Source organism: Hemicordylus capensis, chromosome 2 (genome assembly GCF_027244095.1).
Source record: "Hemicordylus capensis ecotype Gifberg chromosome 2, rHemCap1.1.pri, whole genome shotgun sequence".
Taxonomy (NCBI): Eukaryota; Metazoa; Chordata; class Lepidosauria; order Squamata; family Cordylidae; genus Hemicordylus; species Hemicordylus capensis.
Genome location: NC_069658.1, coordinates 327758068 through 327780754, shown reverse-complemented (window position 1 = coordinate 327780754; position 22687 = coordinate 327758068). Strand labels below are relative to the sequence as shown.

General features: G+C 45.5%; 1 long non-coding RNA gene across 1 annotated transcript in view; it reads right to left on the bottom strand.

Moving 5' to 3' along the window:
- LOC128346478 (uncharacterized) overlaps nucleotides 1–12275 on the bottom strand; it is a 34422-nt gene extending 22147 nt beyond the window's left edge. The window contains exon 1 of the long non-coding RNA XR_008316985.1: nucleotides 12148–12275. This is a non-coding gene — a long non-coding RNA (uncharacterized LOC128346478). The remainder of the gene's footprint in view (nucleotides 1–12147) is intronic.
- Between the last annotated feature and the right edge of the window lie 10412 nt (nucleotides 12276–22687).

Genomic DNA, 22687 nt, shown 5'->3' with positions numbered 1-22687 from the left:
TAAATATGTTTTTTATAGATTTGGATAATTATTTGTAATTGGGATCATAGATTGCTATTACATTACTTGATTCATTATTTTGTTCTGGGGATAACAGATGTTCTTTGGAACTCTTCTAAGATTTCACAACATTTTGTGAACTAGTTCACAATATTTTAGTGCATGGCTTTGGTTTTCATAACTGGGAGTGCTAGATCTTATAAGATCTGGTTGTATATGGAGCATCTGGGCTGTATTTAGGACTACCTGTGACGTATTTTTCTGCATAGTGGAGTCATAGACTGTGGCTCAGTGTTGTTTAGTTTATAATCTTACCTATATTTCTGATTTAAAATTATTATTACTATTATTATTATGCAGATTGAAGAGCAGATCATATATTGGGATTCTTTCCCTCCATCAGCATTATTATTTGGAAGTCTATGAAGTTTTTTTGTAGACACATTGATTGTTAGACCTTGGAAAAATAAGCACACCAGGGGCCAATGGTATGATTAAAGTCATATTTAGCTTGGCCCAAGAACAGAAGGAAAGAAGTGGGAAGAAAAATGATAGACAGCACTTCTTCCTACCACTGGCAGCTTGAAGTAGTTTTCTTAAAGGCTACTGCAAGGTCAGGAATGTGGGAGGATTGGTCAGTGGGGCAGGGGTGTGTGTGTGTGTTTGTGTTTGTGACTCACAGGGGTGGAGATGGATGCAGTGCACAGGAAAGCTGTAGTACAAAACCCGCACAGAAATACTGTATGGGTATTGCTCAATGACCCTAAGGACACTGGAAAAATAAAAAAGGACTTCTTAACAGAGAAAACATAAATATTAAATATCACCATGGAGGAAAGAAAACCCCCACAGAGAAGGTTTCCTCAGTGTTGCTGCCATCATGATGGTCAGAAGAGAACTGAATGGGAAGGTAGCCACCCAACCCCTCAAACCCATGCACTGTTAAAAAAAAAAAAAAAGCTTCTTTTGAGGGATGGAGCAAGGCACAAGTGGCTTTACGCAAATACAGAATGTGTGGATGTACAGAGACCAAAGAAGAACAGCTGAGTGGGCTGGACAGCTAGGAAGTGGGTCTCCTGGAGGAAAAACAATGTCTAATGACCAAATGAATAGCCTCAGTAAAAAATCGTAGGCTGAGGAAGAAGGGACCCGGATGAGTTTAACTCTTACCTCCATTCAGGCACTCTGCTGCCGAGAGTAGTAGCAGGCTACTTAATTGTATGACTACACTAGAAGCGAGAGAAGCAAAGCCACGGCAGGGATTAGTCTGCAACAAAGGATTATAGAACATTAGAACAAATAATTAATCCAGTCACACTATTACTGAATCTGTTCCACCTCCCTTACAGCCAGGGATTAATTTCTTGCGTCATGGATAAACATCCTCTAAAATAGCTGAATTAGACGTAGATCGAAATCAGATTTTAAAGGCTGGATTCATAAGCTTATGTTTGTATGCTCAGTTTGGACATTTCCATTTGACTAATAGCTGACATTTATGGACTTCAGTTTGTTGTACTTTGAAGTTTTGAAATAGCAAACTATGAAATATTTTAAGTACTGAAATGCCAACAATTCAGCATTTTGAAGCTTCTGAATTCAATATCAAGTATTTAGAAGTTAATATAAAAGTAGATTTGCATTTGATGGATCTCTGTACTCAGATTTAGTGAGGTCATAGGTTTCCCCTCCAACTCTGTTTTATAGCAGTTTAAGACTCAAGCCCGGATGCTCGATAAAGTTCATGGACTCCCTAATCAAAGGGAAATTTCAGTTCAAGGAATTTGAATGGCACAATCCAGCCAAAGTAAAGCACAGAAGTGTGAAATCGGAGAGTCTGCCTGCTATGTCCTTCTCTCTCTTCCATTGGAATCAATGAGATAAGTAAGCAATCAAAGAGATCTGTAAGTAATTCTGGTTGGCTCATAATTTCAGATATTCACTCCAACTCTTTAAAAGAGCTAATCTCAAGTGCAGAACATTTACATGATTCAAATCCAGCCAGTGGGAAAATGTGTGTTATTTATTTTATCTATTTATTTCATAAATTTGTAATCTGCTTTCTCTAAAAATTCAAATAAAATGACATAATACAAACAATGTCATTAGGCTTCAGATCCCTTAGGATGCCAATGGAAATAAAAATACTTTAAATTTTTTTCCTACAAGCCATTTATTGACATCACAAGGGGGACACAAGAAACAACACTGCCCTAGCTCCCAACTTTATTCCTTTGAAAGGGGGTGGGGTTCTGGGCAAATTTTCCCCAATGGATCTTGACTGGAAAGAGGTTTATGTGGCAAGAGAGATGCCCTCTGAGATATGCAGTGGCCCAGGTATGTGTCAATCTTTATAAGGTAACATCAGTACCTTGAACTGGGCCTAGACGGCTCATAATGAACTTAGCACAGTTGCTGCATTACAGTCCACAATTCCCTACTGCTTAAGGGGGCAGTGACATTCAATTCCAAATGGCATTGAAGGGCAACTCCATGTGGAATGCATTACCGCTGTTAAAATGCATGTTTGGTGATGGCGAGATCCCTGTTTTCCAGGAAGGAATAGAGCAGGGGCGTAACTATAATAGGGCAAGGGGAGACAGTTGTCTAGGGCCCACTGCCTTGTGGGGGGGCAGAGGCAAGTTACATGACTGACTCCCCCAGCCGCGTATCCGCCCGGGCTTCCTTCAGTTGTATTCATCCTCCGAAATTGATGTGGGTGTTAAGACCTGGAGCTACCAGAACAGCATGCCTTTCTCTAGTGCCATTAAATGACTTGCATTATCCACAATTTACAAAATTTTAAAAAATAATTTAAGATGATGTTCTGTCATGAGCTGAGCTTCAGTGAGGGGGGCGCATTTTAAAATTTTGTCTCTGGGCCCACTCCAACCTTGCTACGCCCCTGGAATAGAGCAAAGCTAGCACAGCAGATGCAACTCTTGAAAGGCACTCCTGGCCACTTCTGCCCTGCTTATCTCAAGCAGCAAAGCTGGGCTTCAGTGCACCTCCAGACTGCAAACATCCTTTGTCAGAGTAATTGGTCCCCCATCAATATGAGGCAAACTTACCTTAAATTCAAATTCCCCGTGGTCTGTGTCCTCTTCCTTTTGAATAACAGCTCCTCCCTGCAATGTGCTCTCTCCCTCTCTCTCCCCAGCCCCAAAGGTTACATACTTCATACCTATCCCTCTGTAGGCACATACTGAACTCATCTCTTAAGAGGAGAATTGTAAGTATTTGAAGAACCAGAGCATATAAAAATAGGAGAATTATAAAGTAGTATGCATGCGTCTATCAATTTACTATGGGAACAGTAGGATAGGGGTTGGTTTGTTTTTGGGGGGATGTCTAGATTTTCCTCTTAGGAGATAGGAATGGCAGCAATAAGGATGAAGATGAACAGCCCAGAAACATGTGTTTTGGGTGGCATACAAATATGATAGATAGATAGATAAGAAAGATGTAACATTTCAGGAGTGGTGGTGGTGGTGGTTTTATAGTGCTGTCATCCTCTTCAAAAAACCTAGTGCTTGACTTGCTGGAATGTATGTCTGTAGCAGATATTGTGAAGCTGGGTTCATACCATGGCTGTGGCTGCGCTTAGAATGTTCCATCTGTCTTCATCTGAAGAGAAGCAAACCAGTAAAAGCTTTCCTGGTTCTACTGGTAATCACAATGTACATAGTAACCCATGGAATAACCTAGACTGATGAAATAAACATGGGGGTGATCCACACTAATACCCACAATAACTTAACGAACTAGTTTCCTCTCTGGAAAAAAAAGAACCACTGAGCACTTCTTTGCAGTAGACATCAGTCAACAAACACATAAATCATGAAAGAAAGGGAAATATTTGTCATTAGCTTCAAGAAAACATTTTGACTTCATCTGGCATCGAGGCTCAAAGTGCTATAAAAGAGTTGGAGGGAAAACCGATGAGCTCACTAAATCTGAGTACAGATCCATCAAGTGCAGGATATGAACAGGAAGCAAACAAACCAAAGACTTCAGACAAGCAAGGTGCAAACCAGAGCAACATTCTCTGCTCAGCTACTTTTAACAAACACATCCACAATTTTCCAGCCATCTCAAGCCATTCATCAAGCCCAGTACTATTTGTCTGCAGATCATATATTAACCGACAGCCACCAAGACATTAGCAACTGCAGCAATTCTGTATTACATAGGCTAGTCACTAGTCATGATTTTCCAAAAAGGAACCCCAGCTCCAAAGCTCAGCAAAGTAAAGTTATTCTACAAAGGAAGTGAGATTGAACACATCTTAAATTATACATACCTGGGCCTCATAATTAATATATTAGGGAGCTATCAGAGCCCTGGGGGAGAAAACTCAGTGGCTTTGTTTGCCTTTGTTTTTAATACAAGCGTGGGTATCATCATTCCACCATTGCCCCTGATGTCTGTGAAAAGCAAGGAAGAGTACACTACCGGGATAAAAATCCAATAGAATCCCATTTTCTGCAGATTTGCAAGCAAATCCTCCAGCTACTTAGGAGTTCTGGCAACAACTGGTGCAGAGCAAAATGCAGTGGCTTCCCTCTGCTGCACAGCCTACAATCAGAACCTTCCATTTTCTGCTATCTTCTCATTCAAAACAGCCCACATGCCTCTGCACAGCACTAAGAGACTCAACATTTAACTTAAGTGCTAACGCAGACCACATCCATAAATAATACAAAAAGATTAAAATGGCTAGATCATAACAGTCATTTGCTCTGGAGCTAATGGATAAAAGTTATCTAATAGACCCGTGCACTGCTACAGCTCCCATTACCAGACTGCATGGCAACACTGAAAGTGGCAAGAGTGGGTGAGTAACCATGGATTAACTTAGAAGTGAACAAATATTAACTTGCCACCATATGGTGGCAAATGCATAAACTGGTTGTCTCTGTATTGCCTTACCAAGTGATGAGGAGACACGACTCTCCTGCCTCCCTGGATTTCTGATCAGGTGCAGAAGAGTGGCAAGATTTTCCTCACCACATGCCAGGAAAGACAGATGGCTGGCTTGCTTACCAAAATGTATCCTTTTGACGGTAACTTACTGCTTGGTCAATGACGAGCTTTATTTACTAGGGATGTGCATTCATTTTAGAATGAATGAAAAATGGAACCAAATCAAGCCCATCCGTTCAATGCTCCTTTCCAAATGAGGCACTTCTCATTCATTCATTCCATTTGTGACCTCCATTCATGTTTGGAATGGAGGTGAACTAGCAATAGCAATAGCACTTACATTTATATACCGCTTTATAGCCAGAGCTCTCTAAGCGGTTTACAATGATTTAGCATATTGCCCCCAACATTCTGGGGCCAACACTCCCCCCAACACTCCCCAACTAGGGAGTGCTAGCCTTGTATTGTAGCAGAGCATGGATCCTTCTCCTTCCTTCTTAAAAGAAAAAGGAAGGGGGTTTACAGCTGAAAAAGAACGGGAGAGCTGCTTTTTGCGACTGTTTCTAGCAGTGACCATTTTTCCTCACAAGGCCCTGAATGTTACCCTGGTCCAAGGCATTGTGAGGAAAAAATGTTGGGCACTAGTGGGGGCTGCCATTTTTTGGTAGTGGCCACTATTCCCCTCACCCCTACCCCATCTTGCTTTGAACAATGAGCAAGCTTTTAAAGATGAAAACAAGTGCAGAAACAATGAGAAAACAAATTTTCTTGTACAGCCCTTGTATTTACACCATGTTTTGGGGAAATGGTTTGACTATCAAGCCAGAGGTTGCTGGTTCAAATCCCCACTTGCATGTTTCCCAGACTACGGGAAACACCTATATCGAGCAGCAGCAATATAGGAAGATACTGAAAGGCATCATCTCATACTGTACAGGAGGCGGCAATGGTAAACCTCTCCTGTATTCTACCAAAGACAACCACAGGGCTCTGTGGTCGCCAGGAGTTGACACCGACTCAACGGCACACTTTTACTTTACTTCGTAACAACAAATGGTAAGCTGAAATGAGGAAATCCAAAGCTCACTTCACAATCAGATCCAAAGCAGTAAGTGTGAATGGAGTCACAGTCTCAGTATTTTCCAGAGCTGTATTCAGCCCTCTTACTTAGAATGGCTGGAGTCCAAAATGCTGTTGAGGCTCATACAAAGAGCTTGTGCTCTCCCAGTGGAATGTTTCGCTTTTTAAAGTTTAAACAGCTGGTCCTCACTGCTATATCATGAACTGCTCTTTTAAAATCTCCTCAACTGCAGTAGCATTGCCATGGGGGTACCTGCATCTAAAGTTGCTCCTTCCCTTGCCCACATCCCCCAACCTCAGGCTTATGAACCTACTTTCACAGTTCTCTGGCAGTTTGGTTATGTCGCATGGCCAAACAAATCGAACACGAATAAATACAATCGTTCTTGGGAGCCTGCCCTTTGCTTTGCAAATGAGGTGTGGTTGAATTTGAAGTGGCTGCAGAACAGTGTAACGGGAACACTTTAAGAATCAACGATGGGACTCAAGTGTTTGTCTTTTATGGGTTGTAGTGTGTAGTTCAGAGGAGGAGGGCAGAATTAGGGTGTGTGGTATTTAAGAGAAGGGGGGGGTTGTCATAATCTAGAATTCCTTGCTCCTAGTCCCACTTCTGAAAAGGCAGATTCAATGTCTTTAGGGCACCCAGGGGGGCACCTCCTCTGTCATGAGGCCTCAAGGGCCAAGGGGGCCCCACAGAGTGGCAACTGCAAGCACCTTCTGCCACCCCCTACCCTAAGCATCAGCCCCCCTGTCTTCTGCCACTGCCCCCGTCTCTGGGTGTTGCCAGCCGCATCCCTTACTTCCTTCACTGGCCCAGGCACCACTTTCTTCCCCCGTCCTGCTGGATGGTGTGCGTTGCCACCACTAGCTGCTTGCACGCGGCAAGGCAGCAGTTAGCCTGCCTCCAAGAACTGGCCGTTTGACGTGCTGGCGTCTTTTTTTTCATTGCTGCACTAGGGCTGTCCCTCTCTCCCCCTCTCTTTCTGCTGCTGTCTCTCTGCTCTAGCACCAAACTTGTCTGAAGACAAAGCGGACAAGTTTGGAATTTGATGGGGAGAGCCGGGGGGGGGAGGGCGAGGGGAGAGAGTGAGAGCGAGCGAGTACCAGCAGGTGCTGGTGCAGCGGCAAAGAGGAGAGGCCAGTGGACAACGCTGCTGGTGCTTGGATGCATGCTCACCGCTGCCTCATGGCATGGAAACAGCAAGCAGTGGTGGTGAAGGGGGAAAGAGTAGGGCATCTAGGCCAGAGAGAGGGCAGGGGTGGGGCCTCCAAGAGACACTGGTGTGGGGCCAGTAAGGGAGTGGGATGTCATCAGTGCCCGGGAGCTCTGATGAGAGGGGAAGGCGTTCACCTCAAGCAGCGAGTGGCAGCAAGCTGGCACTGGGCAGCCGCCACCACCTTGTGGCTCAGGAGTGGTCTCCATATTAGGAGTTCTTCTGATGGGGGAGTCTGCAGCTTCCGCATAGGAGAGATCAGAGATGTAGAGGCTGGATTTCAGGTGTGATGTCACGGAGGAACAGGAATAACAATGGATTTGTGTATCTTCCTGTCCCTCTGCAGCAAAGTAACATTTGAAGCTGCTGAGAGATGATGTGTAAAATGCGGCCGGAGTGCTAGAGGAAGATGCTGTCCTTTCGGCCCAGACAGCCTTCTTCAGGAAGCCTCTGGGCCAGCAGCACCTGCAATGTCCCTCCTTGGCTCATAGCCAGGCACAGAGTAAGTGCTTTGATTCTCTTGGTGATTGTTTCTAACTGGAGAGGAATAATTTCCCGGCGAGAGTTTCCCAGCATGGAGATTTAGCTGGTCGATAAAATGCATTTCCTCATCTCACTCTCTCTTTGGGTCTATTGATCTTGCTCAAAAATATCTTCCTCCTGGCAAGGAGAGATGAGTCAGACCTTGAACTTTCCTTCTTTGTAGTGAAGAAAGAAGATCTGGAAAATGAAGAGAGAGGACTGAAGTGTGGAGCTTTCTCCCTCTCGGATCAGGCTGCTCCTACCAAAGCATGATTCATCACTCATTTCTAATATTAACCAGATTCAATAAGGTTGAGATGGGAACTAGGAAGCAGTCTGGCACCCAGGCCACTACAAAAGGCCCATTGCCAGTGCTTTGCACTAGCCGATTTAGTGCACAGGCTACAGGCAATTCCTTCTGAGCAAAGGTGAGGCTTGTTGACAAGTCTTTTCATGTCTAGAATGTCTGTTCTTCATTTGGTTTGATGGATTTGGTGGGGGTGCATATATTTTCCACATATTGTGAACGTGATACAGAAGGGTAATTTCTACTCTGCTTCCTTCGGCATGTATGGAATGTAAAAGATAAGGTGGCATCCAGATGTGCATCATTGTGAGGAGGAATATGTATGGCTTGTTGGAGGCATTTCTCACCTCCACCAGATGTTCTGCCCAAAGGGACAGAGGCTTAGGAGCAGAGCAAAGACAGCCACTGAGTAAATGTACTAGGTCTCCATTTGTCCTCACAGCTGCTGGACAAGGGAAGGAAGTGGGAAGAGTGTCTATCAAGCCACACACCCCCAAGGACTGAACCGGTGTCCAGAATCTCTGGGACATCCAACTCACCATATTCTGCAAGTCCAGAAAAAGGATCACTTCTATCTGTGGGCTGGTCTGAAAGGATTTAACATTGTATGCTTTGGTACTTTTATGCTTTGTTACTTTATAATACAGCTGTTGGTTTCTTAAGTGTATATTCTACCTTTCCTACCAATTATGGGTCTTCAAAGTGGCTCATCTAAAACCATTAAGCCTATTCATAGTAGTAGTAGTAGTAGTAGTAGTAGTAGTAGTAGTAGTAGTACTATTCACATGAGCAGCCTAATCCAGGCTAGGGCAGCCCAGCCTGAGTTAGGCTGCTCATGTGCAGTGCTGGGATCGATCCCATCCTGGTGATGTCCTCCTGCTCAACTTGACTCCCCCCACCACCGACCTTCACTATTACTACTACTAATATTTATATACCGCTCTTCAACCAAGGTTCTCATAGAAAAATAAATAATACATAACTACATAAATAATGTATTTGTATATACATTCATATATACATAAATAATACATAACCCTTTAGCCAGGGTCATGTGGGTGCTCAGGCTGCACATGGGAATCCCTCAATGCACTGCGCTTGTTGTACAGTACATTATGGGATTCCTGGAGGCCGGGAGACATTTTTCCAGCCTCCACTGATCTGTGCTGCCGGAGCAGCACAGATTGTGCAGGCACATGGCAGTGCACCGAACCATTGTGGAGGGAGGGGGGGAGGGAGGTTCATCCCTGCCTCTCCCCCGCCCCACTAGCCTGTTCTTATGCACAGCCTTATTGTGTGTAAAGCATCTGTGAAGCTATCTTCTATTGAGTTAGACCACTAGTCCAGCTAGCTCAGTACCTTGACACTGACTGGCAGCAGCTCTTCAGGATTTCAGGCCTTTCCCAGCTGTATCTGTAGATACCAGACATTGAATCTAGAAGCAGATGAACTACAGCCCCTCGTGTTTTGAAATACATACAGGAGGAACAGGGCAAAGGGAAAAACACCCACACCCACACACCAGTAGACAAACAGACAAACAACCTTCAATCATCTTGTTGACTCTGAAAGACTGATTCAATTGAGATCTTGTGTTCGGGGGCCACCACAATGACATTTGAATAAGAAATGGCTGATGCCCTGGTACACCAGAAGTGGTTAAATCATTTAACAATCTATCTACCTTCCCTATATGGAATGAAGAACTCTTTGCTGATTTGCATACTTTTACACCAGTAGAAGCTGATCTGATGAAAAACACCATCTTTCCAATTGTTGCAGTCCGCATTTCCCTGAGCAGTCAGAATTTCCAGGGGACATGCTGTCAGATTTAGTTTCCTTTAGATGAGAGGGCATTGGAAATTCTTAGCATCTTTGGAATATTTGCTTTATTCACATATATCCAAGCAGAGCATAAGTGGAGGCAAGCATGCTATTCTACAGAGCAGAAGATTCCCCCATAGACTAACTCTTGGGCAGCTCTCCAGGGTTGTAACTATCCCACCCCAGTCTCTGCTACCTAAAATCTCTCTCCCTTTCTTATTCAAGCTGCAAACTGCTGTGTTCTCCCCCACCCACCCCCCGCCACAGTCCTATCTTATCATCTGCAGGAAGGGTGAGATCTCCCCCAAAGCTCCAATTAGTGTATAATTCAAACAAATAGATTCCCTGCCTGCAGGGGCATAGCAAGGTTGGAGTGGGCCCAGAGACAAGATTTTAAAAGGGGCCCCTCACTGATATACACATACGTCACAATATATAATGCACTCACACTCACATCCCCATTATGAATACAGTGAATATCTAGTTTACAGGGGTGGATCCAGCAGGAAATTACAGGGGGTGCAACAAGAACCCTCCCCCCATATAAATATTGGGGCTTGGATTTTCTTTCTCTTGCAAATGCACTATGCCAGGGCGTGTCACACTAAAGTTTGGTGGTGGGCCAGATTAGATTCTGATGCACCTCTGGTGAGCCACATATAGCCTTGCACCCACCTCACACCACCTATCTTCTTCCTGCTCTTTCTCTCATTCCTTTCCTCCACCCCCCCACTGGATTCATGACTTTTAATACTAAAATAAACTCAGGGAAAAATGGATTTTTTTAAAAAAGAAGAAATTCAGAACATACCTGCTAATACCAGCTTTTGCATGGAAAATCCTATTCCTCTCTCCCTTAGAAAGGTGTTGCTAGGTACTTAAAAGATCCAGGGCTTGGGCCCACAGCCTCCCCACATTTTGATAATGAAATCCTTTCGTGCTCTCTTAAAGGTATTCAGCACTCTCCTCCCCACTAGCTTGCTTCACAGCTAAAAGTGAATCTCCTTTTTCTCCTGCATCAGCTTTCTCCTGTATCCTATGCACAAAGCTGAGAACCAGTGTGGTGTAGTGATTAGAGTGTCAAGACTAGGGTTGGGGGACTTGTGTCCCCCGTTCAGTCATGAAACTGTGGGACTTTAGCTGAGACACTCTCTCCCCTCCAAACCTGCCTCACAGGATTGTTGTGAGCATAAAAGTGAGGTGGAAGAACATGTACACTACCCTGACCTCTTTGGAGGAAGAACAGGATGTGTGTCATATATATATATGACATTTAGTCATGTGCACTCCAATTCTAAGCACGTACTCAGAAACACATTCAAATAGCGATTTTTACACCAATCACAGCAGCATGCGATTGTTTGATCTTTTATTTAGTACATTTCATTTAAGCAAGAAAATCATATACCAAAAAAATCATATGCAACTATAGTGTATGTCTATATACTACAGTATATATACAATGTATAGTGTATCTATACACTACAGAAAGAAAAGCCACCATTTTGATTTCAAATAGGACAGCAGAATGTCATATATGGAGTTACCCCAATTTTTCATAATTTAAAGACAACCAATCATTTCATGTGCAATTTAAAAATGAGTTTCTTGTGAACTGATTTGCAAAGCCTTATTTTGAAGCAAGTGTACACAGTACAAAAATAGACTTTTGGTGGGGGAGCATGCTACAAGCACAAAGCAAAATAAAATAAAATAATAAATGTTTAAAAGGGGAAACATGTTAAGAGAACTATTTTCTCATATTTTGCTATTTATGCTATTGTGAGAACTCTGTTGCTAAAAAAGCAGCACATAAATATTTTTAATAAGGGCGGGGGTGGGGGGGGAGAGAAAGCAACACACACAGAGACCAGATTAGAGCTATAAGCAGTGTAACTTCAGGAATAAAAAGGAACAAAAACAAAAACAGATCCATTTTGTCAGAGCGTTCCCCCCCCCCATTCTTTTCAAAGCTTTTAATACTTTTGCACTAATTTCCTCACAACAAGGTATACTGTTGAGATGGAGAGGGTTTTTCTTACAAGTTTGCACTAGAATAGTTTTGGCATACTTTGAAAATGTTTCTTTTTTAAGCTTAACAATTCTCTCTAACACATATGCACAGGATGGGACTTCTCTCACATGTACAACACACACATGGTTCATAGGGGTGGGGGAAAAGAGCGAACAACATGGTAGCTTGACCAAGGGGAACAAATCACACACAAACAAAACCAACAGCAAAGGGTTGATTTTTACAAAATGTCATCTTACTTTTGTTCTTGGAGGGAGACCACCAGCCCAGCAGCTGGCTTCCTCAGCTCTGCAGTTCCATACAAATTCCAAGCAGGGGAGGAGCACAAAATGCCAGGAGAACCAATAGGGCCTGGGGAAAAGTTAACCCCTTTTCTACTCTTTGCTACCGCTGATCTCCAAGAGACTCAATATTAATTCATAGGGGGTGCAACATGGGTGGGCAGGGAGTCATGTGATGTGCCTCTGGGGGGGGGCCTTTGAGGCAGTGGGGCCCCAAGACAGCTGTCTCCCCTTGCCTAATGGTAGTTACGCCCCTGCCTGCCTATGAGGAAACTACCTCCTGGCTATTAGCTACTTTTCCTTCTGGGCTATTAACCAGAAATCTGATCAGCAGTCATAAGAACAGCCCCGCTGGATCAGGCCCAAAGTCCATCTCCACCAGATCCTCCCGTAGAGAAGCCCACAGGCAAGAGGTGAAGGCATACCCTCTCTGCTGGAGGTGGCCTATAGTCCTCAGACTCATAGTCATTGATAGACTTGCCCTTCATGTATCTATCTAAGCTCTTCCTAAAGCCATCCATGCTGGTGGCTGTCACCACGTCTTGTGGCAGAAAATTCCATAGGTTAATTATGTGTTGTGTGAAAAAGAACTTCCTTTTGTTGGTCCTAAATTTCTTGGCAGTTTCATGGGATGACCCTTGGTTCTAGTGTTATGCGAGAGGGAGACATTTCTCTCTCTATCCATTCTCTCCACACCATGCCTAATTGTATAGACCTCTATCATGTCACCCCCTCAGCCATCTTTGTTTTAAACTAAAAAGCCCCAGGGGTTGTAGCCTTACCTCCTAAGGAAGGTGCTCTAGGCCTCTGTTCATCTTGGTTGCCCTCTTCTGCACCTTCTCTAGGTCTATAATGTCCTTTTTGAGGTGACCAGAACTGTTGACTGTACTCCAAATGTGGTCACACCATCATTTCATATATGGGCATTATAATATTAGCAGTTTTATTTTCAGTCCCCATCTTAATGATTCCAAGCATTGAATTGGCCTTTTTCATCGCTGCTACACATTGAGTTGACACTTTCAATGAACTGTCAACCATGACACCAAGATCTCCCTCCTGATCAGTCACCGATAGCTCAGATCTGATTAGAGTGTATGTGAAGCTGGGTTTTTTTTTGTCCCAATATGCATCACTCTATGCTTGCTAACACTGAACCTCATCTGCCATTTTGTCACCCATTCCCCCAGTTTGGAGAGATCATTTTGGAGCTCTTCAGAATCTGTTTTGGATTTCACTACCTTAAATAGTTTGCTGTCATCTGCAAATTTGACCTTGATGCACACCCCAACTTTTAGATCATTTATGAATAAATGAAAAAACCTTGGTCTCAGTACAGATCCCTGGGGGACCCCACTTCATACTTCCCTCTATTTAGAGAACTGTCAATTTATACCTACCCTCTGTTTCTTGTCCTTCAACCAGTTACCAATCCACTCATGAACAAGTTTTTACAGGCGTCTTTGATGAACTTTGTTGAAATCTTGTTGAAAGTCCAAGTATACTATGTCAACTGGATCACATTTATACCTGTTGATAGTCTTATCTGGTTGGTGAGGCAAGATTTACCTTTGCAGAAGCCATGCTGGTTCTCCTTCATCAGGGCCTGTTCTTCTTTAATATGCTTAACAATTTTATCTTTGAGAATGCTTCCGTGAATTTGCCATTGCAACATTATTTTGTGTTTTTAAGTGGTATATTGAAAAGATTATATTAACTAATTTTTGAAATCCTTAATTTTTCTTTGTTCTGATTGCTGAAAGCTGGAAGAATGTCCAGATACATTGTTCTTCCTCACTGTTCTTTTCCCCCTTGCAAAGGCAGTGGCTTGATTGACAAGACATGCGTTAAAGTCTTTCCTGCAGTATTCCCATGCTTTGGCCTTTTAGTCAAGTCACTGTTGTGGCAGCAGAGCAACAGGATGGCTGAAGAGATGAGGAGCAGAGAACTAGGAAGCAGGCTTTCCTCTCACTCCTTCCCCCCAGCTCTTCAATCAAGCAGCATTTCCACGGTATACCAGTCAAGGGTTGCTTGTCCCCACAAGGAGAGACAACTCTAGGGAACCAATCCATAGAAAAACCACACACTGGAGCTGAGGAAACCTACTCATCCCCTCTAAAATGAAGCAATTGGACAGCAATTTTTCTAGTCCAATGCCTTATGAAATGGGTGCGGGGTGGTGCAGGGCGGAAGCACAAATCAGATTGTAAAAAGTAACAAGTCCACTTTAATGTATTCTAACTATTTTGTCTGACTAAGCTTGGGTAAGATAATGCTACATTTTAGAAGCCCCAATCCAGCTAAAGTTAATGGTGACTAAATTCTCTTGAAACCAACTAACAAGTTATATGCTATTCTGTGACTGTAATAAACATTGACTAGCCGACCCGTTATATGCTATTCTGTGACTGTAATAAACATTGACTAGCCGACCCGACCCATTGACTATGCGTTTTTTGGGGCTGGCTGTTCCCCCTCCCTCCAGCCCCACTCCCCCTTGCTCCCTACTCTCTTGCCCCCTCCTCTACCCTCCCACCCCACTCTCTCTTGCCCTCCCTCCCCCTCCCCCAATTCTCTCTTGCCCTCTCTCCCCTCCCACCCAATTCTCTCTTGCCCTCCCTCCCCTCCCACCCAATTCTCTCTTGCCCTCTCTCCCCCTCCCACAAAATTCTCTCTTGCCCTCCCTCCCCCTCCTGCCCCCCTCTCTCCTGCCTTCCCTCTCCCTGTCCTACTCTCTCTTGCCCACTTGCCCCCTCTCCCCTCTCTTGCCCTCCCCTCACCTCCCCCTGCCCCACTCTCTCTTGACCTTCCCCTCTTCCTTTCTCTTGCCCTCCCCTCCCTGCACTGAGTACTTTACCTCCGCTGCCACAGACCAGGCCCTCCTTAGGGCAGTGGGCCCTAAGGAGTTTCTCCTCCCCGGTGGCGAACAGGGAAGTCCCGCTGCCCAGTTCCCTTCTGCCCTGGCCTCCCACAGGTGCCTTGTCTCAATGGGTGCCTTCAGGGCTGGGCCCGCCACTGCAGCCTGGCATCTGCGGGCTGCCAGGCTGGGCTGGCGCCACCTCACTGCCATGGCTGGGCCCACCGCTGCTGCTTCGCCTCCATGGCCGGGCCTGCAGGTCCGCCATTGGGCCAAATGCCGGCTCCATGGACCACCACTTGCCTCCCAGTGCCAGTCCTAACCCCCACACAGAGCATCTGTGTGCTCTTTGGGGCCAGCTACCTCTCCCTCCCATTTAGTCTTCAGTCTTCAGTGGGGCTGAGTTCCGCCACCATGGCCGGGCACGCCACCGTAGCCAGGCCCACCACAACCACCGCTGCGACCTGGCCTGGCCCACAGCCACCTTGCCTCCGTAGCCGACTGGCCGGCCAATTCTCCTGGGTGCATCTCAACCAATCAGGCACCTCTGCCGCCCAGCCAATCAGCTGGGTGCCAGGATGCACATTCCAAGGCACACCCAGGAGAATTAATATAATAGATTGATTGACAACCAACAAGTTAGCAATGACTAATTTGTCTCATTGCTTTAACTGGTCATAACTTTTACTGGTCATAACTTTTTCTCTCTTTAGCAAGAAAGAGATATCAAATTCATTCTGTTCATACAATCAGTAAGTTATATTTTTTCTACACTTATTCTACTCTGTCAGATTATAGCCTGTTGAAACATTTTCAGGCTTATACATAAATACTTTTTTCAGATAGCAGAAATGTGTCATTGTCACAGCAAAGCAGGCTTCCCAGTGTTTCATAGTGCCTTCACAGCCCCTCACTGATTTTAGGCAGTTCAAAAGTAAGGAAGTGTGTTACTCTCACAAGCACCAATTGGATAGTGCCTGTAACATCACTAACTTCAAGTTCCCCGCTTTGCCCCACCTTGCTCCTTGTGCCAACCAGGCTGTGATGCTGCCCCACCCTCCATGTTCTTGACCACATCACTGGCCATGCCCCCAGCCACTAGACTCACCACTGGGTTGGAAGCCCCATGCTGATTGTCACCCCTCTTATTTCTGGCAGTGTTAGGTGCTGTTCTCCAACTGGTATTAAGCATCACCAACTGTTCTCTCTCTCTCTCTCCTTCAGAAAACCTTTGTGCTTTGTCTCCTCCATTTCAGGAGCAGACAAAACATAGAAATTAGTTGCGGAAGGGGAGAGAAATCTTGCGCGTGAGGAAGACTGGCAGCTACAATGCCCGCTGCCTGACTCCAGCTGGTGTATCACTGCTTGTTGTAACAGACAAGAGATATCCAAGATTGGCGGCAGTGGTCTTTCTGGCTGTGCCAACTGGCTGACTCTCTCTCGCATGCCTATATCCATTTTTTCAGAGAGTGCATGTTCAAGAGAGAGGGCTAGCTAGCTGGCATAGCCAGAGAGACCTCCACCGCTGATCCTGGATGTCAGCTGTTTGCTTCAGCAAGCAGTGATATGCCAGCTGGCATCGTAGCGACTGGTCTTCCTAGCAGTGTGAGTGCCACTCAAAATGCCATAGGTTGCCAGTTCTATGAGCTGCAACTAAAACGCAGGCATGCTCTCCAGTTCTACTAGTCTGGTGGCTATAGGCCACCTCCAGCCTCAGAGGCAAGATGCCTCTAAACGCCTGTTGCAGGGGAGTAACAGCAGGAGAGAGGGCATGCCCTCAGCTCTTGGCTGTGGGCTTCCCAGAGGCATCTGGTGGGCCACCGTGTGCAACAGGATGCTGCTCTAGGTTGGCCTTGGGCCTGATCCAGTGGGGCTGTTCTTAGGTTCTTATGCGCAGAGTCTAGCCTCTTTCACCTCCTCACCAAGAGATGAAAACAGACTCCAAGAGTTCTGAGTCCTCATGCTCTTGCTAGAACAACGGCTTGGCTCTCACATTCAATCAGGCAGCAACTCTGCAACCCCCCTCCCTGTAACTCTCACTTCTGCCTCAGAGTGGAAAAGTCAAACAGAATTACAAAGCGCTGGCACAGTCCACGTTCACTCCACCTGGATCAATAGGTTCTTTGAAGTTGCAGTAACACATCGCTCCAGTTCAATGCAGAATTGCGGCTTGAGTCGAAAAGTGCCCTGGGCCCTGGCTTCTCAAAGAGAATTGCAAAAGGCAGCTCTCTGCACTTGTTTGGAGCCTGATAGAACAGCACAAGCCTTGAGACTGACAGCAGAGAGCCTGGAAACTGGGGCGTCACAACCTTTCCCACCTCGAAACTCCATCTTCTGTGTTTGTGGTAACAAATCCAAAGGACTGGTTGCCTAACCTCTCTCTGCAACCACAAGGGCTTAGGACATCTGTTTTTCATAAAAGCATAGACTGTTACAAATCACATGACTCTTAAAACCAGCACTACACACACACACACACACACACACACACACACACACACACACACACACACTCCTTATGAGTAGCGTTGAAATGAATTTGTTCCCAAACTTCTCTCTGCAAATGCTGATGTTTCGTATTCCTTGGAATTTCACCAAATGTTCAAATATTTGCCAAACATATTCACTGAATATTTGATATGTAGCATTTTAAACTTACTGATATTTGTTTTCACTATTTGATAGCTGACATGCAATGGTATTTAGTTTTTGTCAGCTGACAGTTTGAGATTTTGATACTTGCCACCATTAAAATAATCAAGACATTCACACAAGTATTCAGATTTTGAATTTTGAAGTAATAAATAAATAAACTCCCATTCATACAGCCCTCCTATTTAAAATAATGGTTGAGGTTTTAGGTTACCACTTTTTGTGTTTAGGTCTTTGGTTCCACTTCACATTCAAGGCAACCAAGGCAACAACTGTGGGAAGACATGATAGAGGTCTATAAAATTATGCATGGTGTGGAGAGAGATGTTTTTCTCCCTCTCACATAACGCTAGAACCAGGGGTCATCCCATGAAATTGAGAGCCAGGAAATTTAGGACCGACACGAGGAAGTTCTTTTTCACACAATGCAAATTGAGCCAGCGTGGTGTAGTGGTTCGAGTGCTGGACTAGGACCAGGGAGACCAGAGTTCAAATCCCCATTCAGCCATGATACTACTAGCTGGGTGACTCTGGGCCAGTCACTTCTCTCTCAGCCTAGCCTACTTCACAGGGTTTTTGTGAGGAGAAACCTAAGTATGTAGTACGCCACTCTGGGCTCCTTGGAGGAAGAGCAGGATATAAAATGTAAAATAAATAGAATAGAATAAATAAAAATAATCAACTTGTAGAATTCTCTGCCATGGGATGTGGTGACTACTAGCAGCCTGCATGGCTTCAAGAGGGGTTTTGATAAATTCATGGAGGAGAGGTCTATCAATGGCTACTAGTCGGAGGGCTAGAGGCCACCTCCAGTCTCAGAGGCAGGATGCCTCTAAATACCAGTTGCAGGGGAGCAACAGTAGGAGAGAGAGGGCATGCCCTCAGCTCTTGGCTGTGGGCTTCCCAGAGGCATTGGGGGGCCACTCTGTGAATCAGGATGCTGGATTAGAAGGGCCTTGGGCCTGATCCAGCAGGACTCTTATGTTCTTAACCAATAGAGTTTACATTTGGATTCAGTTCTGGTTGAAACTGAAGTGAAAAGGTTTGAAAACCCCCTTTCTGAACAGGTTTTTGTACCTGGGTTCCAAATATTCTGATGTTCTGTATCAGAACTGGTATATAAATAGTAGCAGGCGTTGTCATAGGCCACATTTGCATGTAACATGAAACCGGAGGCTGCCGAACCCACAGTTAATTTTTCTAACAGTGAACTGCCTCACAGTTTGTCCAACCGCAGCCTGGAAACCTCCATTTTCAGGGCAGGGGAGTCCCTCCCTCTATCTGGTCCACCGAGTCCACATCCCAGTCAGCTCCGTAGCACTCACATCGCCGGCCTATGGGCAAAGCATCAGCCCGTCTCCAGGGTGGCAGCCATTGGCCACAATCTTCAACAATCAGGGTGTGCTGAGCACAATCGTGCCTTTCCGGAATGGTCCGCCTGCCCTCAGCAGGCAAATGGCATTTAAATCCCTTTAAATGCCATGCCATTCAAGCCCTTCTTCTGACACTGATTGCACAGCCACCCTCATAAGAGTCCCAAAACAAAACTGTCTCACACAAGCACAATTTCTGGCAGCGGGGGCAGGATGCTGGGGGGGTGTGTGTCACTGTTTTTCTGTTACTCAGGAAAGGGAAAGGAGTGTGATGAATTCCTAGGAGGGGATATGTATATGAGAGAAGGCAAAGGATCCTGGGGTCTGGCTCACCGTGACCAAGGATGCTCTTGCGATGGCTCAACCCAGCAAAGCAGTCCATGGAAACCAAACCACACTCCTGCCCCCAGGGTGGTTTGCCACCAGGGGACTAGCACTCTTATGAGAAGGCCAGTTAACTGGGGAGGACTTTAGGCTTGCCAGCCTTCGGACTTCCATCAGACCGCATGCTCATAAGTTGAGCTAAACCCCCAAAGGGCCCCCCACTGGTTTGGAGCCCCTTTTCTCTCTGGTTAATGATAGTACTTTTGCATAGTGACTCCCCCACACTGCTCTCCAGGGAAGCCTTTGATGCACCCAGAGGAGATTTTGATGCTCCATGTGTCTGGGAATATCTGGGAGTAGCTCTAGGTGGGTGGGAAGACTGGGGAAACACCAGGATTGGGGACAGATCTTGACTCTCATTCAAATTTCCTGGGTTCAGATTGGTATTGTGCCATATGCAGATCTGTTGCTGAAGGTAGTTGCAGGAGAGGGAAGCCCCATTTTCCAGGGTTGCTGTTCCAAGCAAAAATCAAGAAGGACATGTTCGAATGGGCAGACAGGCTGGCAGCGGACATGTTTTGACAGTTTTTTCACGGCAGTCGCCAAGACAGGGAGAGCCGTTGCCTGGTTCTGTCCCCGTGGCTTGCTTGTATAGAGCAGGGATTCTCAATGTTGGGTTTCCAGATGTTATTGGACTTCAACTCCCATAATCCCCAACCAAAGGCCATTGGGGCTGGGGATTGTGGGAATTGAAGTCCAATAACATCTAGCGACCCGGCGTTGAGAATCCCTGGTATAGAGCAACTTGGCTGGGCAGCATATTTTGTCTGGCCCCATGCATGTCTCCATGGCCTGATACTCTCATGAGAGAGTAGTCTGTGGGAGAAGGAATGCCATCACACATTATTAGCAGTTCAGCCAAACACCCCTGTCCCCACAGATGATTCTTTTCATGAGTTGTGAAGGGGTATCTCCATGGCATTACACTCTCATGAGTGAGCGGTCCACTCAGGAAAAACATCCATCATTATGGAGAGGAGAGCTGGGCTTGTTGTAGCAAGCATGACTTGTCCCCTTAGCTAAGCAGGGTCTGCCCTGGTTGCATATGAATGGGAGACTAGAAGTGTGAGCACTATAAGATGGAGCTGCTCTGGAAAGAGCAGAAGGTTCCAAGTTCCCTCCCTGGCTGAGAGAGATTCCTGCCTGCAACTTTGGAAAAGCCACTGCCAGTCTGTGAAGACAATACTGAGCTAGATAGACCTAGGTCTGACTCAGTATATGGCAGCTTCCTATGTTCTTATGCTTCTATGCACTGGTAGGGATGTGCACAAAACCGGTTTGCCTGGTTCAATTTGAATCTGAACCAGAATTTAAGTGGACCAGGCATGTTATGTTTTGGCAGTCCAAACTAGGGGCCTGGCTCGGTTCAAGTATCGAACTGGTTCAGGGGTGCCAGCACTTTGTAAATTTGAAAAAAATAAAGGTTGACTTACTGCCACTGAGGGGTTTGGTGGCCTCAGGGGGTGCTGCTGTAACCGTGTGTGTGTGTGGGGGGGTAGTAGTCTGACGGTCCACCCTCCCCCCACCGGCCTCCGCTTGATCTCCTATGGGCCGGTTCGGCCAATTTGGGGGCCGTTCTGACTCTCTGAGAGCACACAGAGGCCATTTTTGAGGCTGCTGCAGATACGCACATCCGAACTGGGCCCGTGAGTGTTGAGCCCTCAAACTAGCAACTAGCTAGTGTATCAGATTTCTGCTAGTGCAACGGCCATGTGCAAGCACAGCATTCGGATATTGACCCCTTTGTCTACCAAACAGCAGCCAGGAGCAAGTTCTGCCATTCAGTCAGCTGGGAGGTTGCTTCAGCCTGAACAAGGATTTCAGATCATTCACTGTTTTCTAATCATTCTTCAGTAGCCTGTAGGTCGATATTTCTAGCTTTTGTAAGGCCCAAAGCAAACATATTTTGCAGGCCCGCCCCCAACGCCAATGAGTCAATTGTTCTGATCTAGCCAGAACTGAATGAGCTTGTAGCCCTTTTCAAACATTATGCTGCTCATGCCTCAGATGGAAATGTACATTTTGTTGTGTGAATGTCTGTATATGTGTTCATTTTAAAAAACGAGCCCCAGGTCAGGGCCCTTGAAATGCCGAATACAGATATGAGTGTACTGCTCACTGTGCATTCAACAGAATGGGTGCACAGCTGTATGTGTGTACAATGGTAAACACCTCCTGTATTCTACCGAAAACCACAGGGCTCTGTGGCACCAAGAGTCGAAATTGACTTGACGGCACACTTTACTTTACAGATTTATATGTGTGTACATTGCATGCAGATTGTATGTGCATCCAATAGAATGTGTGAATAGAGATCCCATTGCTTTGTGAGAGAGAATATGAGAGAACCCTCATGGCTGAACTACATATTACATTAAATATGCAATTTGCCCCTGTATGTTTATTGTTTTGAAGTTATATTGCAACCATGGGGTGGTGGGACCAGTTTGAGGCTGCAGGGAGTGGGTACTTAACCCTTTCTTGCCCAGCTGGGGGATGGCAGAGAACCACTAGTTTCAAGCTGTAATAAATGTGTGTCATTAACAGCTGAGAGTGCTTGGAAGTCTCAGTGCCATGCACCTCCTGCCTCTGTGAAGCTGAAACAAGGCTGTTCTGGATAGGTCCATCATGTACCTGTTATGATGGCAATGACTTCACTGACACATGGTGGGCATTTGGCAGGAAGGGAAAAATGATCCCTTCAGAAACCCCCACTTCTAACAGAGCAAAGAGGCACCTTTAGAAGTGGTGATTCTCTTTATTTAGCAGGGGGAGAGCAACTGGCCCTATCCATCCCCAGCACAGCATCCCTCCAGTGGCTGTTGCTGGTGTCTATCTTATGTTCCATTTTTTAAGATTGTGAGCCCTTTGGAGACAAGCCCCACCCCCCACCACACCCCGCCACACACACCCCACACCACTTTGGGGACGTTTGTTGAAAAGTGGTATATAAATATTTGTTGTAGTCATTATCAATCCCCACTCCTACAAAAAGTATGCAGTGTAGTTTCTTAAAGGCCACTTTGAAGGAAAACCAAGAATTCCTCAGGAGTCTTAACACTGCAAATAACATTTGTGGATTATGATTAAATATTAAAATGGCTGCCATGTCTAATGGGGCATGAGTTGGTGAAAGCTCTTTATCTCCTTGTCTCTTATGTTAGTGTAACCCCTCTTACTCGGGAAAGTGGGCTTTTGGGTTCACGTCTCTCTCTCTATTTATATATCTGTA